The sequence below is a fragment of the Cygnus olor genome, chromosome 3 (genome assembly GCF_009769625.2).
Source record: "Cygnus olor isolate bCygOlo1 chromosome 3, bCygOlo1.pri.v2, whole genome shotgun sequence".
NCBI classification, from domain to species: Eukaryota; Metazoa; Chordata; class Aves; order Anseriformes; family Anatidae; genus Cygnus; species Cygnus olor.
The window spans coordinates 87,552,578-87,565,644 of NC_049171.1; the positions used below are offsets into that span (position 1 = coordinate 87,552,578).

At 35.8% G+C, this 13,067-nt stretch overlaps 1 long non-coding RNA gene across 4 annotated transcripts in view; it reads right to left on the bottom strand.

The window, feature by feature from the left end:
• Window positions 1-13,067, bottom strand: part of LOC121068445 — a 30,540-nt gene that overhangs the window by 16,937 nt on the left and 536 nt on the right. For all 4 annotated transcript variants that reach the window (XR_005818881.1, XR_005818883.1, XR_005818880.1 and 1 more), the window contains exon 2: window positions 11,217-11,317. This is a non-coding gene — a long non-coding RNA (uncharacterized LOC121068445). The remainder of the gene's footprint in view (window positions 1-11,216; window positions 11,318-13,067) is intronic.

Below are 13,067 nucleotides of genomic sequence, written 5' to 3' on the forward strand. Positions count from 1 at the left end.
TAAAAGTACTGGGATATCATTATTTCTAGGAAGTTAACCTTTTCCTGTGTCTCAGACTACTCTTCCATCTTGAATTGTACTGAAACACATACATGGGGACACACGGTCTCACTTCTAGTTCCAGTGAATAGATAAGCATCATTAGAATGATAAAATTTGGGAACAGGGATAGTGGTTTTATTTGTTCATTCATTTATTAAAAGACAGCTAACATCTTCCAGTCATATTCAGCAAAAAATTTTTCTATTAATTCTGAACAGCTTTGAGATTCCCACAGTACATCCTTTACAGCAGCTACTTTTGGCCATGGCTGCTGCTTTTTTGCAGTATGAAGGACAAGGAGGAGAAAAGCTTGGCTGGCCTCAAGCCCTTGGTGGGCTCCTTTGGAAGAGAGAGGTTCTTACTGTCACCTACAGTCGCTCTTGCCATGAAAGCTGAATTTCACATTTCTCTTGGGTTAAAATGTGAAGCCACCTACAAACTGATCTAGGAGTCCTTCAAGACATACAAATGAATAAACTAGTAATAAAGTATATTTATATTTACTTATTATTTATAATTTATTTACTTATTATTTATATTTATATTTACTATTATCTATGTTTCTACAGAAAAGCAACAAGACAATGTTCATCTATCAGCACAGCTCTGATGCCTGAAAGTTTTGTAAATAAACATTCAAAGGAAACTTAACACTGATTATTTCTGATTGGCTTTAATCCATTACTACTGCTGTAAATTATTGGTCAGCAGTTTTAGTTAAAGTGTGGTTTGAAAATAACTTCAAAAAAGGAAATCCTGGCCTCAAACACCCACATGCAGACTGAAGTCCTACCCTCCCTTGTCAGTACTTTTTAAATTGTAACTTATAATTGAGACCTTTTATATAATGAGGAACAAGAATCCCTGAAAGTCACAACTGTTGTCCTGGGTCCAGACAAAGCATTTTAATGTGAAAAGGGAGCAGCCAGTGCTGTTGAACCTGGGAACCACCAGAAAAGTGCCATGTGGCAGCAGCAACTCCAGCAGCAACTTTCAATTTCACTGAAATATATGGTATTTAATGGCAACATTCAGCTGATCTTCACAATGCTAAGTGTGGAGAGAGAATTTTAAAGGCACTATTTCAATTTTTCTTCATATTTCTTTTTTTTTTTTAACATTTAAATTATAAACTTTATACACCTATCGATGATACTACAAATCTTACTCATAACCTCTCTTAAGTCCTACTAACAAAGAGGTTTCATTAAGATTATATATTGTATCCACGAGAAATAAACATCCAAACAATATCATCATCAACTTTGCAATCCAAGGATCTGGGCAGATCTGACTCAACAATGAAAACATAAAAAGAGTTTCATCTCTTGCCCTCACACTTTCTCTCTAGCAAGTACTTTTTTAGAAACTTCTTGTCAAGACTGTGCTAGTACCCGAAGCAAAGCAATACATCCTCCATCTTGGAAACTCCAGAACACGTTGACAATAGCTAGCACTACAATGACAGGCACAGAAAAATTTCACAAAGAAAACAGCCTTAAATGGAACAAGAACAGATTTACCTGAGGCAAACATTATTCATGACACACATGCAGCAAGCCAAGAGCTAACATGTTCCAACAGTGATGAAGACAACACAATTAAGGGGTAACCTCCAAAATTTGGAATTCCTGAGAGCATATTCCACCTCTTCATAGCTAAATCCTAGTAAGTCTTTTACTCAACACACTGCCAGAAGACAGATAGAACTGTCTAACTAGAGAAATGCACCGAGAAATGTAAAGGTTTCTACAGAAATATCAGCATCGGAAGATAATGATATCAACTGACAGTTCAATGCTCCAATAGGTACCAGGGTCAAATGAGTCCGACAGCTTCCTTCTGCAGTGAGGTTATCCACTCATATAATTCCAAAGCACTTAACATAAAGAAACAGCAGAATATTCTCAGATTCAGGAAAGAAATAATTGCAAGTTTCAAATAAGTAAATACATAAAACAGAGAAATAGATTAAATTACCACAAAAGCTTAGTGCAAATTGCTAGTGAGGGATTGTAGTACCATGTAAAATTCCAAAAAGTTTTGTAAACATGAAATATAAGACTAAGAAGTTTGTTTGCCAAGAACAACTTTGAATAGTCTGAAATAAATCTGAATCAAAGTTCCATCTGTTCGATAAATTCCATTACAGGTAGAAAGACTTAGCTGACCTCATAGTGAGTTCAAATGAGTAATTCTAGGCACAAAGCAACAAGAACATACACAGCAACCTAACTTTTCATTCCATGATCCCAGGGCCAGCCAAGTCTCTGTACATCAATCCAATCTTCCTCATCCTTCCCCAGAAGACATAAGCATGAATTACAGTCACAAATTCTGTCTCAGAACTGAAATTGGGAGATTTTAAGCTATGCATTTTTATTGATAATTATACTGCTAATTGCGGTACAAGACAAAAGTAAACTCTGACAGTGACTTACATTGCCAATGATAACAGAATTTAGCCTAAAAGTAAGTACATGGATGCTATGGCACTGGAAAAACAGTAATAAAATTAAGTGCAAAAAGCCACATCACACAAACAGAAATTTTGTGTTTGAAATTTTGTGTGAAACAGAGACAAGAAAATATACTGGGAAAAGTAAACACTTTGCAAATTTGTGTTCTGTGAGAGGAAATTTTAAGGATCCTTACGATAAAACTAAATCAGTAGTTTGGCAAGCACAAGAGTTAGTGAGGCCTGGATTCCTACTGATTTGTGTCTCAGCTGACTACAAAACTGAACTGAAGCTTTTCCTGCTCTCAGGGTATTTAATGGTTCCCCAGGCCCTTTGTCCCCTTTCTCCCCTGCCCCAGGTTGAGTTCCCTGTTATATGATAATACAAAAGTTTTCATGCAGAACACAGCAACTGTGGGTGGCATATTTCTCTCCTCATCTATGCACATTTTCAGAAACCTAGAAAAAACTTAAATGATCTTAGAAACAAGCTATGCCTCTGTTTAAGTTTGGCTGAACGTGGCCAGTAGGTTCTGTATATATCAAACAGGGACAGTCAGCAAGACCAGACTGCACAGATCTATTTTCCCTAGGAAATCAGGCTAGCAAGAGCAGTACTATGGGGGCTGGATAGTTTCTTTCTGCTCCTTTACGTTAAGCGGTCTGTTTCTTTTCAATCATATTTAGGACTAAGATGTTGGTATTATCCCATTATTGGGATTTGTCGATATGCTTTTATATATCGTCATCCAATAAACTGTAAGGTCTATTTATTTAGGCAGTCAGTCTGAACACTATGTTATTAGTCCAAGTTTCTGGCAGGATCTTTTCCTGGAGGTTAAATGGCATCTTTCCAAATTGCACCTTGGCAGGGATTTTGGCTGTGCTTAAACCCATGAGGTTTCCCTGTTTTTGTATTCCTAAGTCATTATGCAACAATAAAATTTTTATGATACCTAATGTCTTTGAATTTTACGGAAATTATTTTCATAGTCTGATGATACTATAGTTTATAATGTCTTTGAAATTTTGCTCCTTCATACTACATTACTTACCAACAAAGCCAAGGCTTTACGTTGTGACAACAGGTACTCTACATGCTGAGTGTGGAACTTTCCTACAATACGACAGTGTGTGTTATGGTATCAGTCCTTACCATAAGTAACAGCAGAGATTACAGTAATTGCTACATTTTTTTAAGCTTGTTTGCAAAGGTTAGAATAATGCAGTAATATCTAAAACCAGTTGAGGAGTCTAAGCTGAGGCAAGAAAGGCTAAAGTTTTGATTTATAGCAGTTATATAGCAAATTCTAGAAATATTTCTAGGTAACAGAGGCAATAAAGAATTATGTTTTTGGTTCTATGGTTCCAAGGCCAGTTGTTTAAATTAACTGCTCTTTCTCTTCCCCCAAGAGCAACTGTGCAAGTCTCAAGCAGTTAAATGATTCTTTGTTTGGAGTTTAAGTCTGAACATTCTTATGAACATTTAAAATTACCTATTTCTGACTGCCATAAAACAGAAATGTACTATACGCTATACTAATAAATATGAAGCTTCCCTGCTATTAGGCCTATGCACTTGAATGCAGAGACAGAACAAGGGGGTTGGAATGCCTGCACACTCAGTCATTAAAGCAAACAGGGGACACATTCAAAACTCAGTTCATTTGTCAACCTGACAGCAGCTGGAAGATTTCTGCATACAAAATATAGGAGCATCTGGCTATCAAGAATATTTAAGACCTTACCTATTGATCTCTTTCATCTGCTTAAATGAATTCAAGATGTTAACATGCCTAAAATATGGTGATTAAACATTCCATGCGTATAAACCTCAAATCCCGATAAGCAGTAAGGAGATGATGATACAAATACTGCTAAACAAAACCAGCATCAGAGATCCCAAGTAACTGATTGAAAACCCAGAAAGACCAGAAACTTGACTGCCTGGGGATGGGGGGGAATTGTGTACATTTTATGAATTTGTCAAGAAGGACTAGAAGGATAAAATCATTGTAAGAAAAGATAAGGAAGTAGAAAAAGATGGGAAAATTTGTTCATGATTCTATTTGATGTTTAAAAACAAAAAGATCAAGGCAATATTATTTATTATGATAAGTTAGGTATAACTTCTTTAACTAGGACATATGGGTTCTGCAAAACTCTGACTTTGCATACCAAATCTCTAGAGCAGATTCATAGAAGTTAGAAACTGGAGGGCTTTACAAATATGCAAATAAATCAGTAAAGTACTCTTTACGTTTTATTTTTTAGAGTATAAGCACTAAAATAAATAAAAATATATAATTATACAGCTGCATCTGGAACACTGTCCAGTTTTGGGCCTCCTGCTAAGAGATAAAGAAAGATCAACAAACTGGAGAGAGTTCACCTGAACACTAAGGCTGTTAAAGGCACATGTTGGACAAGGAGAGGCTAAGGGCACTATGCTTGTTAAGCCTGCAAAAGCAAAGTAACAGCAGTCTCTTCTGATAACTAAAAAAGCAGTAATGAAAATATGGAACCAGATTCTTCTCTGAGGTTCATAACTAAGGAAAAAGAGGCAACATTCACATGATTCACAGATCCCTTCAAACTTATATTTGTCCACAGATATATTTCATCTTACTCAAGAAGTTTTAAAATTCACTACATCACAGAATTTGTTCCAACAATTTCAAGCCACAAAGAAGAGACTATCAGAAGGAGGATGTAGCTTTAAAGAGCTAATTGGAAAAAAAAAAAAAAAAGGCATTTTTCTTACATTAGGAAAGCAAGGAAGGTTATCTGACTTTATTGACACATGCTGCTATGGAAAAAAAAAAACATTTCTTCTGATGAGAGAAGTTAAAGTTTATTTTATAGTCTTCACAGGTAAGTAACAGCTTAAGTTAGAAACAATTGGGGAGGGGAAAAACATTATTGTTGATTTCTCATGCACAATAATTTGTGTAAGACTGGAAGTTTGATGTAAGTACATTTTCATCTAAGTAAATTTTCAATAGTTGAGTCATTCTTATAAATTTGTCTTTTGAGATCATCCAGATCAGTTTCCAAGACCATGCAGAGAAACATAAATACATGCTGCTTGTGAAGTTTTCTATAAATCAACCTATATTGCCACACTAAGTAGGCGTCTTATATAAGATACAAGCCTTATCTTATTTTATTTATTCATTTTTATGAGAACAAGATGAAAATGAAGTCCCCAACACCTACTTCCATTCTTTCATTAGGAATTTAACTACAGCAAGGATGCTATCTTTATCCTATACCTCTCTACCATTTTCAGCATTAACACTGAAATTTTATGGCTTGAAAATGAGATGTAAATAGAAATTGCTATTATTCTATGTCCAGAACAAAGAGTGACATTAAAGGAGAATCTGTTCACACTAGAAGCCAGACAAAATTAAGTCTTGACCTATAGCACACTGTGATGCTATCAGAATCTGGCTCTGTGCCAGTAAGTCTCAATGTCATCTCTGTAATCTACATTGAGCTATTAATAAAATTAACTTATCTGTAGAAAAGAAGGAAGCAAGAAACAATTGTTAAAAACCATTCGAAGTTTACAGAAAAGTAATAAAGCAATATTTCAGTAGATGAAATACCTAATGCAATTAAGACTGAATGATACATAACTTCAAAATACACCAATAAAAAAGCAGAAGCAATTTCCAATCAAAGCTGTAATTCTACCTAGTCTTTCTAAGGTCATTCAAATGTCATCCCTACAGTGTGACTTATGATTCATTTTGGGGCTCTGCCTGGAAGCAGACTGTAGAATGAGATAATGGGTGAAGAGACAGAGAAGGGAGAAGATAAAAAAAAAACAGCTTATCTTTTTGTTGGCGGTGGTGGTTTGTTGTTTCTTTTTGTTTTTAAGAAGCATTTGACTAAACGTTTTGAATCATTTGTCTGAAATAGTTTGCATAAAACGTATTAAAGTATGACAGAGCGGAACTGCAAGTGGAATACAGACAATTTTGGACAACACACATGCTTATTGTCAGATGACAACCATCTGTGGAGAGATCTTATCTCCATTCTCCTGACTACACCTTCAACAGAGTAGACCAGCAAAGCTCTATACTCATGAAAGTTTATACCTTGTTTCATAGCTACTAAATGTGAATGCAACCATCAACCACCCATCAAGGTGATTCAGGTTCAGGGAAAAACTCAAGAAGAGACAAAATTACAAGGAGAAAGCTTCATCAGGAAGGTGAGGACACTTAGTCCAAGTTCCTACCCTCAGAAGACAACAAAAGTCTGAATGTGTGTAGTGAACATTCTGTACATCCTCTATAGCAACTTATACATATGAGAAAACAACCAGAGCTCCCCTAAGGCTTCTCTTTTTTGACTAAATACCATCCTAACTATCTTTTCTCATAAGCTAGTAGATAAATAAAAGAGCAAAAATTGAGAAAGAAACCAGAGACAAGCAGAGAATTGCTGATTAATGGAAAAAAATAAAGCTAAGAAATTTAAGTGAAATTTTCTGGTTTCCTAACTCTTTAGCCACTGTCAGAATACAAAACAAAGCAGCAACACACAAAAAAAAAAAAAAAAAAAAACACCCCACAACCTGTCCTGAAGGCTCAAGAAATCTTAATTTATCTCTGAGCATTCAAACAGAGACCCTGTGATACCATGTTTACTTTTATAGAGAAAATTTTAGGTAATCACACTTGATTTCTGTAATTAAATGATACATATTAAAATGTAAAGTACAAATGTATAAATGCATTTTCAGTCCTACAAAAAGCTCTTGCTGAAAGAAAGAATTTGTAAATGGATTCTACGAAGGATTATCTGACAATAAGGAAAAAAAAAAACCTAAGCAGTTTTACAAAGTTTAACTGCACTAGAGGTTGAAATGGGAGCATCACACATAGGAACAATGAATTGGCCCTCAGCCTCAGACTTACTGACAGCTGCAGAGGAAAACTTGCATCAAATAACCTGAGCTTCAATTTCCTGGATAAGAAAAGGCAAGGCATGGGTTCATAAAGTTGAAAAAAGAAATCTGGACAAGAAGATCTGAAAATTATTATCAGGACACAAATAGCAGCAGAGACCCAAAAGCTATTCCCTGAAAGTTCTAAGAAAGGATGTTTTATTCAGGAGAGCACTATAACTATGCCTCCTTGGCCTCATCTCTTCTAATCTTGTGCAGGCTTTTCAATTTTAGAAGCAAATCCTGTAGGACTTTTGCCAGAAAAAAGAGTCATGTGCTCTTAGCTTGAGTGTGCTGACAAGAATTTGGTGGTAATACTAAAATATACCTGAAAAGTCCTTGTGAAAAATGCAATGAGTGACAATTCCAATGATTTAGAGGAAGGACAGATCACCTACTGTGTCACTGAAGTTACAGAAGATAATACGGGAGGGGTGGGATGGATCTCGATTTCTGGAAAAAGAATATTTTGGTCTGTCACCTCCCACTCCACAAACAGCATAGATTTGAAAATCTGCCCTGAAAACACAATGTCTCATCTACAGCCAGAGAGACTAGAAGAACGTGTGGTTAGTGAAGCATTTACTCTCTGGGTACCATTCCTGGTTTACTCATTCTAGAACTGATCAACGGTGGGGGAGAAGCCCAGGATATGTTCTGTTTCATCCCAGGCAGGCAGTTTTGAGTTGGGTGAAACTTAATATAGAGAATTCATAGAATCACAGAATGGGTTGGGTTGAAAGGGACCTTATAGATCATCTAATTCCAAGCCCCTGCCATGGGCACAGACACTCCCCACTAGCCCAGGTTGCCCAAAGCCCCATCCACTAGAAGTTAAGAAGTCCAATCATCTTGTGCTGCATTTCTTACCAAAGAAGACTTTAGTATTGATTTAAGGTATCAGGGCATGAAACCAGATGAAAATTGGGACAATCCTGCACTATGAGTTAAACTATCATGAGAGAATTTATTCATGGCATTTGTTCATCATCTTATTTGAGAAAGGCTTTTCTTTCAGTGGCTGCTCATTTGCTTGTTTTAGAAGACTGAAAGCTTTTATTCTGAAAGGTTTAGGCATTATGTATGTAAAGAAAAGTTGTACACAAACAGCAAATCTGAAACTGGTGCACATGCTGTCCTCCCGTGCATTGACACAGGAGGGACTTCAGTTATATCCAAGCACCTAGAGACACTACATGGGATTTTATATTCCTTTTCCATTTCAGGAATAATTACTTGCTTCTAATATAGAAGTAAATGACCTACTGCACCTGAAAAACAGCGTTTGTCTTATGGAAGAGGGCAATCTCAATGCTACGTATTTCTAAAAACAAAAACTTCAGCAGGAGGAAAAAACAAAAATGTGTAAACTGAAATTGCTAACAGGGAGAGAGATACAGCAATTCTTTCCCAGCAGGGATGTCAATATGCAATGAGAATGAGTCATTATGATGCAGTTCTGTGATTCAGACAATTCAAAGCCACTCTGGGATGTCAGGCCACTAACATATTTTTCTAACATATTTTTGCACTGTGTGAATCCATGCAAAGGCAAAAAGTATTCTCCCAGCTCTTAATAGACTCCCACATCTCTAACGACTTTCTGGTAAGCTTTTTTTTTTTTTCCCCAAAAAAATTTGTTATGTCAACTGTAAATCTAATTTAGGCAGCTTTTGACCCTTAGTAAAATTTGTTTCAGGTCACTCTTTATTAGTAAAGGTAGAGGTACTACTTAAACGACAAAACCCCAGGCAATTCTGGCAAAAATCATAAAACCAAGATGCAAGACTTGATAAGGACCAAAAAAAAAGGAAAAAAACCACCCCCTGTACCCCCTGTTATGAATGAAAAAATGATTAAAGTGATTAAAGTCAAAAAGCTGAACAAGAGACTGTCTTCCTCCAAAATGCAACATAATTCTAAAGCAATTGTTCTCTCAAGTGAACAGGTTGAAGACAGTAAGGACAGTATGAATACTTTCCCTACTTCCACGTTCATAATATGGTCGCAGTGACGTGTACTTTATTTTGAGGCAGAGTACAAATTAATATGTAGACATGGACAAATTCATTTCTATTTCCTAATCTACTCTTATTAACAATTGCTACAAGCAACCTTTGAACAGAATGGATGTAGAAGAAATCTACAGATTTCAGGTTTGCACCAAGATTTTAAAAGTGATTTCTCAACACATGCTCTTCTAGCCCACTCTTTCATCATAAACCTACTAGCACGTTCCCTAACTACAACAGTAGAAAGAATTTTCCACAATAACAAAGGTAAGGCATAAACTTGCTGAGAAAAGTTGGAAAACCTACAGGAACTTATTTTCATCTTAATAGCCACAGGAAAACTGGAAGGGTATTGGAATATAGTAGATATCCATTCACTTTGCTACAGGATCTGAGAGGTTACATGTGAGTTATACATGCCAATTGAAGCCAAATCTTGATTTTATTGATACCAAGAATTTTGGTAACAGCTCAGTGCAGAATTTTACCTGTGAAAAGTAGGAGACTTTGAATGACACCAGCAGATTTACTGATATTTGTGAAGTCTTATTTATCAACAACAGTGCAGAAGGAATGAAAAATGTCTTGAGTGCATCACAGGTGCTGGTACTATACAGAAAATTTGCGAGATTTGAAAATTCTGTGATCCTTTGGTCACTGTTGGGGACTGTAAAGGAATGGCTCAGTTTCCTCCAACTCCTTGGAAGCCTGTTCAGAAAACATCTGAGCTGTCAGAATTTCTCCTTCAGGCAGCCAGGAGAAGAGCTTAGCAGAAGCAGTCATGAAGGACAGGGAAATGAGTCATCCTACTTCCCTGTTGATGATCACATCAATCCTTCGCTATGTCACATTATAAACATATAGTAAATATTGACGGTCACATTGAGTCAGATTTTCAAAGGGAATGGATACCTTGTTTTTGTTCCCCGCAGGAGAGAGGGCAAACTAATCTTCACAGAGGCTGGTAATTTCAAAGATATAGGGAGAAAGTAATTGGGGAGAATATGAAAATTCATTTTAGTGCAGATTTTACATTCCTAGAGGCCAGCCAGACCTACAGGTGTTTTAACTATGAATACTCTGTCCACTTCCCTCCACTACAATATAGTCATTTATTTTGCTAAAACCTTCTTTGCAACTTCTAACATTTGCAGTCAGCTTTCCCTGTCTCAGGGAAACAGTTTGCCTGTAATATTCAGGAATTTACTCTGAAGAATACAGTTTGAACATTTAACTGATGTCTTTTGGGGGCCACTAAGCTTACCAAAAGTCTGAAGTGTGTTTCTGATGCTGTAACCTCAAATATGATGATCCACAAAGAATAACTGGTTACTAGGATGTAGCTTAACTGAACTAACTGAGCCAAAGAAAAGCTGATAGAATTCCCCAATACAAGCTTTGCAGATCCTCTTCTCTCACCAGATACATCAAACATTCTCTTAACAATCACAGAAGTTTGGTTACACAATCTTGCAAGTTTTCATCCTTCTATATCAACAAGTGTGTTTTCTCCTTGGTAATGGCAACTCCCTCCTCATCCCCCAAAAAAGCAAATCAACTGTTGTTCAAAAATGGCATAAAACACAATTACATGTTTCTTCACCAATACCAGAGACCTGGCACATGATATTGAGGATGAATTCAAAATTCACATAACACCAGTTTTTATAATCAGTAGCTCTTTGTTTAAAAATATCACAATAAATGTCTATGCTGATAATAACAATTTTAAACTCACCAAAACTTTTTTTTACAGGTGGTCTTGTTGAGAGATCATGTAGCATTTTGCAGTCCACAGTTAAGTTCATCTGTTTCAAAATGCCTTAGAGAAAAAAAAACCTGCAACAGAAGATAAATACTGTATCAACACAGCAGCACAGATACCTTGCAAGGTGACTTTAAATATGCTAGTTGAGTTCCACAGAGAGCACAACACTTCATACAGACAGTTCTCCTACCCTCTTGGAAAAAAGTTAAAAGACAAAAGTTGTTCTCTGAAAACACTTGTATCAGAAGGTTTGATTATCTACTTCTTGGTTGGAAATTATAAGGAGCAATATACCAAAATCTTGAATCTGCAGTTCACAGTATTGCAAAAGGCTTGCCTCCCTTTAGAGCCAACTGACCGAAGTGACATTTAAATGCAAACAAAACCTGTTGACTATTCTTTGAGAGAAGAATATATATACGTACTTCAAATCCTTCATGGAAACAAGGTCAAGCAGCATACTTCAGTAAGTCTGTGGCAAATGTTAAACAATTAACAGTGTATTTCACATGAATGGTAACTATCCATCCACTGTCAGTCAGGAGTGCACTAATTCCTGCTGGTGGTATTCCTGCCTATGTACCTGCTATAATTTCTGGATGTCTCCAGAAACTGAATTGTGTGGGAGAAAAACAAACAACAAAACACACCTCAGGAACTGGCAGAGATGAGAAAAACAGCAAGATATATATCATTTTTATCAAATAATTGTATTTATCAACTATTTATTCCCAGAAAAAAAAAAAAAATTTACTTTACCAGCTTTCCCTGAAAACTATGCAAAATGTATTTTTCACTTGTTTACTATTTTTTTCATTGTATTTTGACAGACATTCTGTATTCCCTGCCAGAAAAAGGGGTGGATGTGGAATAGGAGTGCTATTCAACATTTTAATTAGACCTCACTTAAGAATTCATCCACTCAGTTTTGGAAAATCTATGTATGTTTAACGCAGATCTATTATGTGGAAGGGAAAGAAATGTGTAATAGTACAAGTTACATTTAAACACAAAGAGCCTAATTCCTATTAATTTTTTTATACAGATCACAACAAAATTTACAGAAAAAACTACCCACCAAATCGGCAAGGTTAGCAGGAGTTAATTTATTTCCTAAACTTACCCTTGAAAACACTTAAGTCAATTCTAGAACAAAGCTGTGATATGACACACCACAGAAAACTGAACATATGACGATACCTCATTTTGACTAATGGGTTCTGTTGTGTCAGTAAAACCTCATGTGTTATATATAGATCAGCTGTCAAATGGAAATCAGTGTGCTTAGAATATTATTATGTTGCTACATAGACAAAGAGAAAGCAAGTAACATCATTTTGATTTCCAAAGATTTTAGCTTTTAATGGTGAATTTCATAAAATGAACTTCATGAATGTCTTGAACACACTATATGGAAAACAATTTATTTGCTGTGCTTTAGGAAGTTCTGTAAGCTGCTGCTTCCAGGACAAATATTCATCTTTGGTTCATGGCCCTAGAACTTACAGCGAGTGAATGGCTATCTATGTCTCTATTAACTATATAAATTTATATCACCTTTTCTTGTCAAAAATGATATAGAGTGGATTGTTTCAAGTCAGAAAATAAGTTGAAAAAGCAACACAATTTTATTTAACTGTGTTTTGCTTTTACAAGCCTGATTAAATTTGAAATTAAAGTCCGTATATTAAAGCCCAACCAAGCAATAATCTATCACAGGCACTTGAATTAAAAAAGCTGCAGTAAGTCTTCCTCAACTTTTAACTAATAAGTTAGATATGAAAGTAGGATGGAAAGATGTTTGTAAGACATCAAATTAAG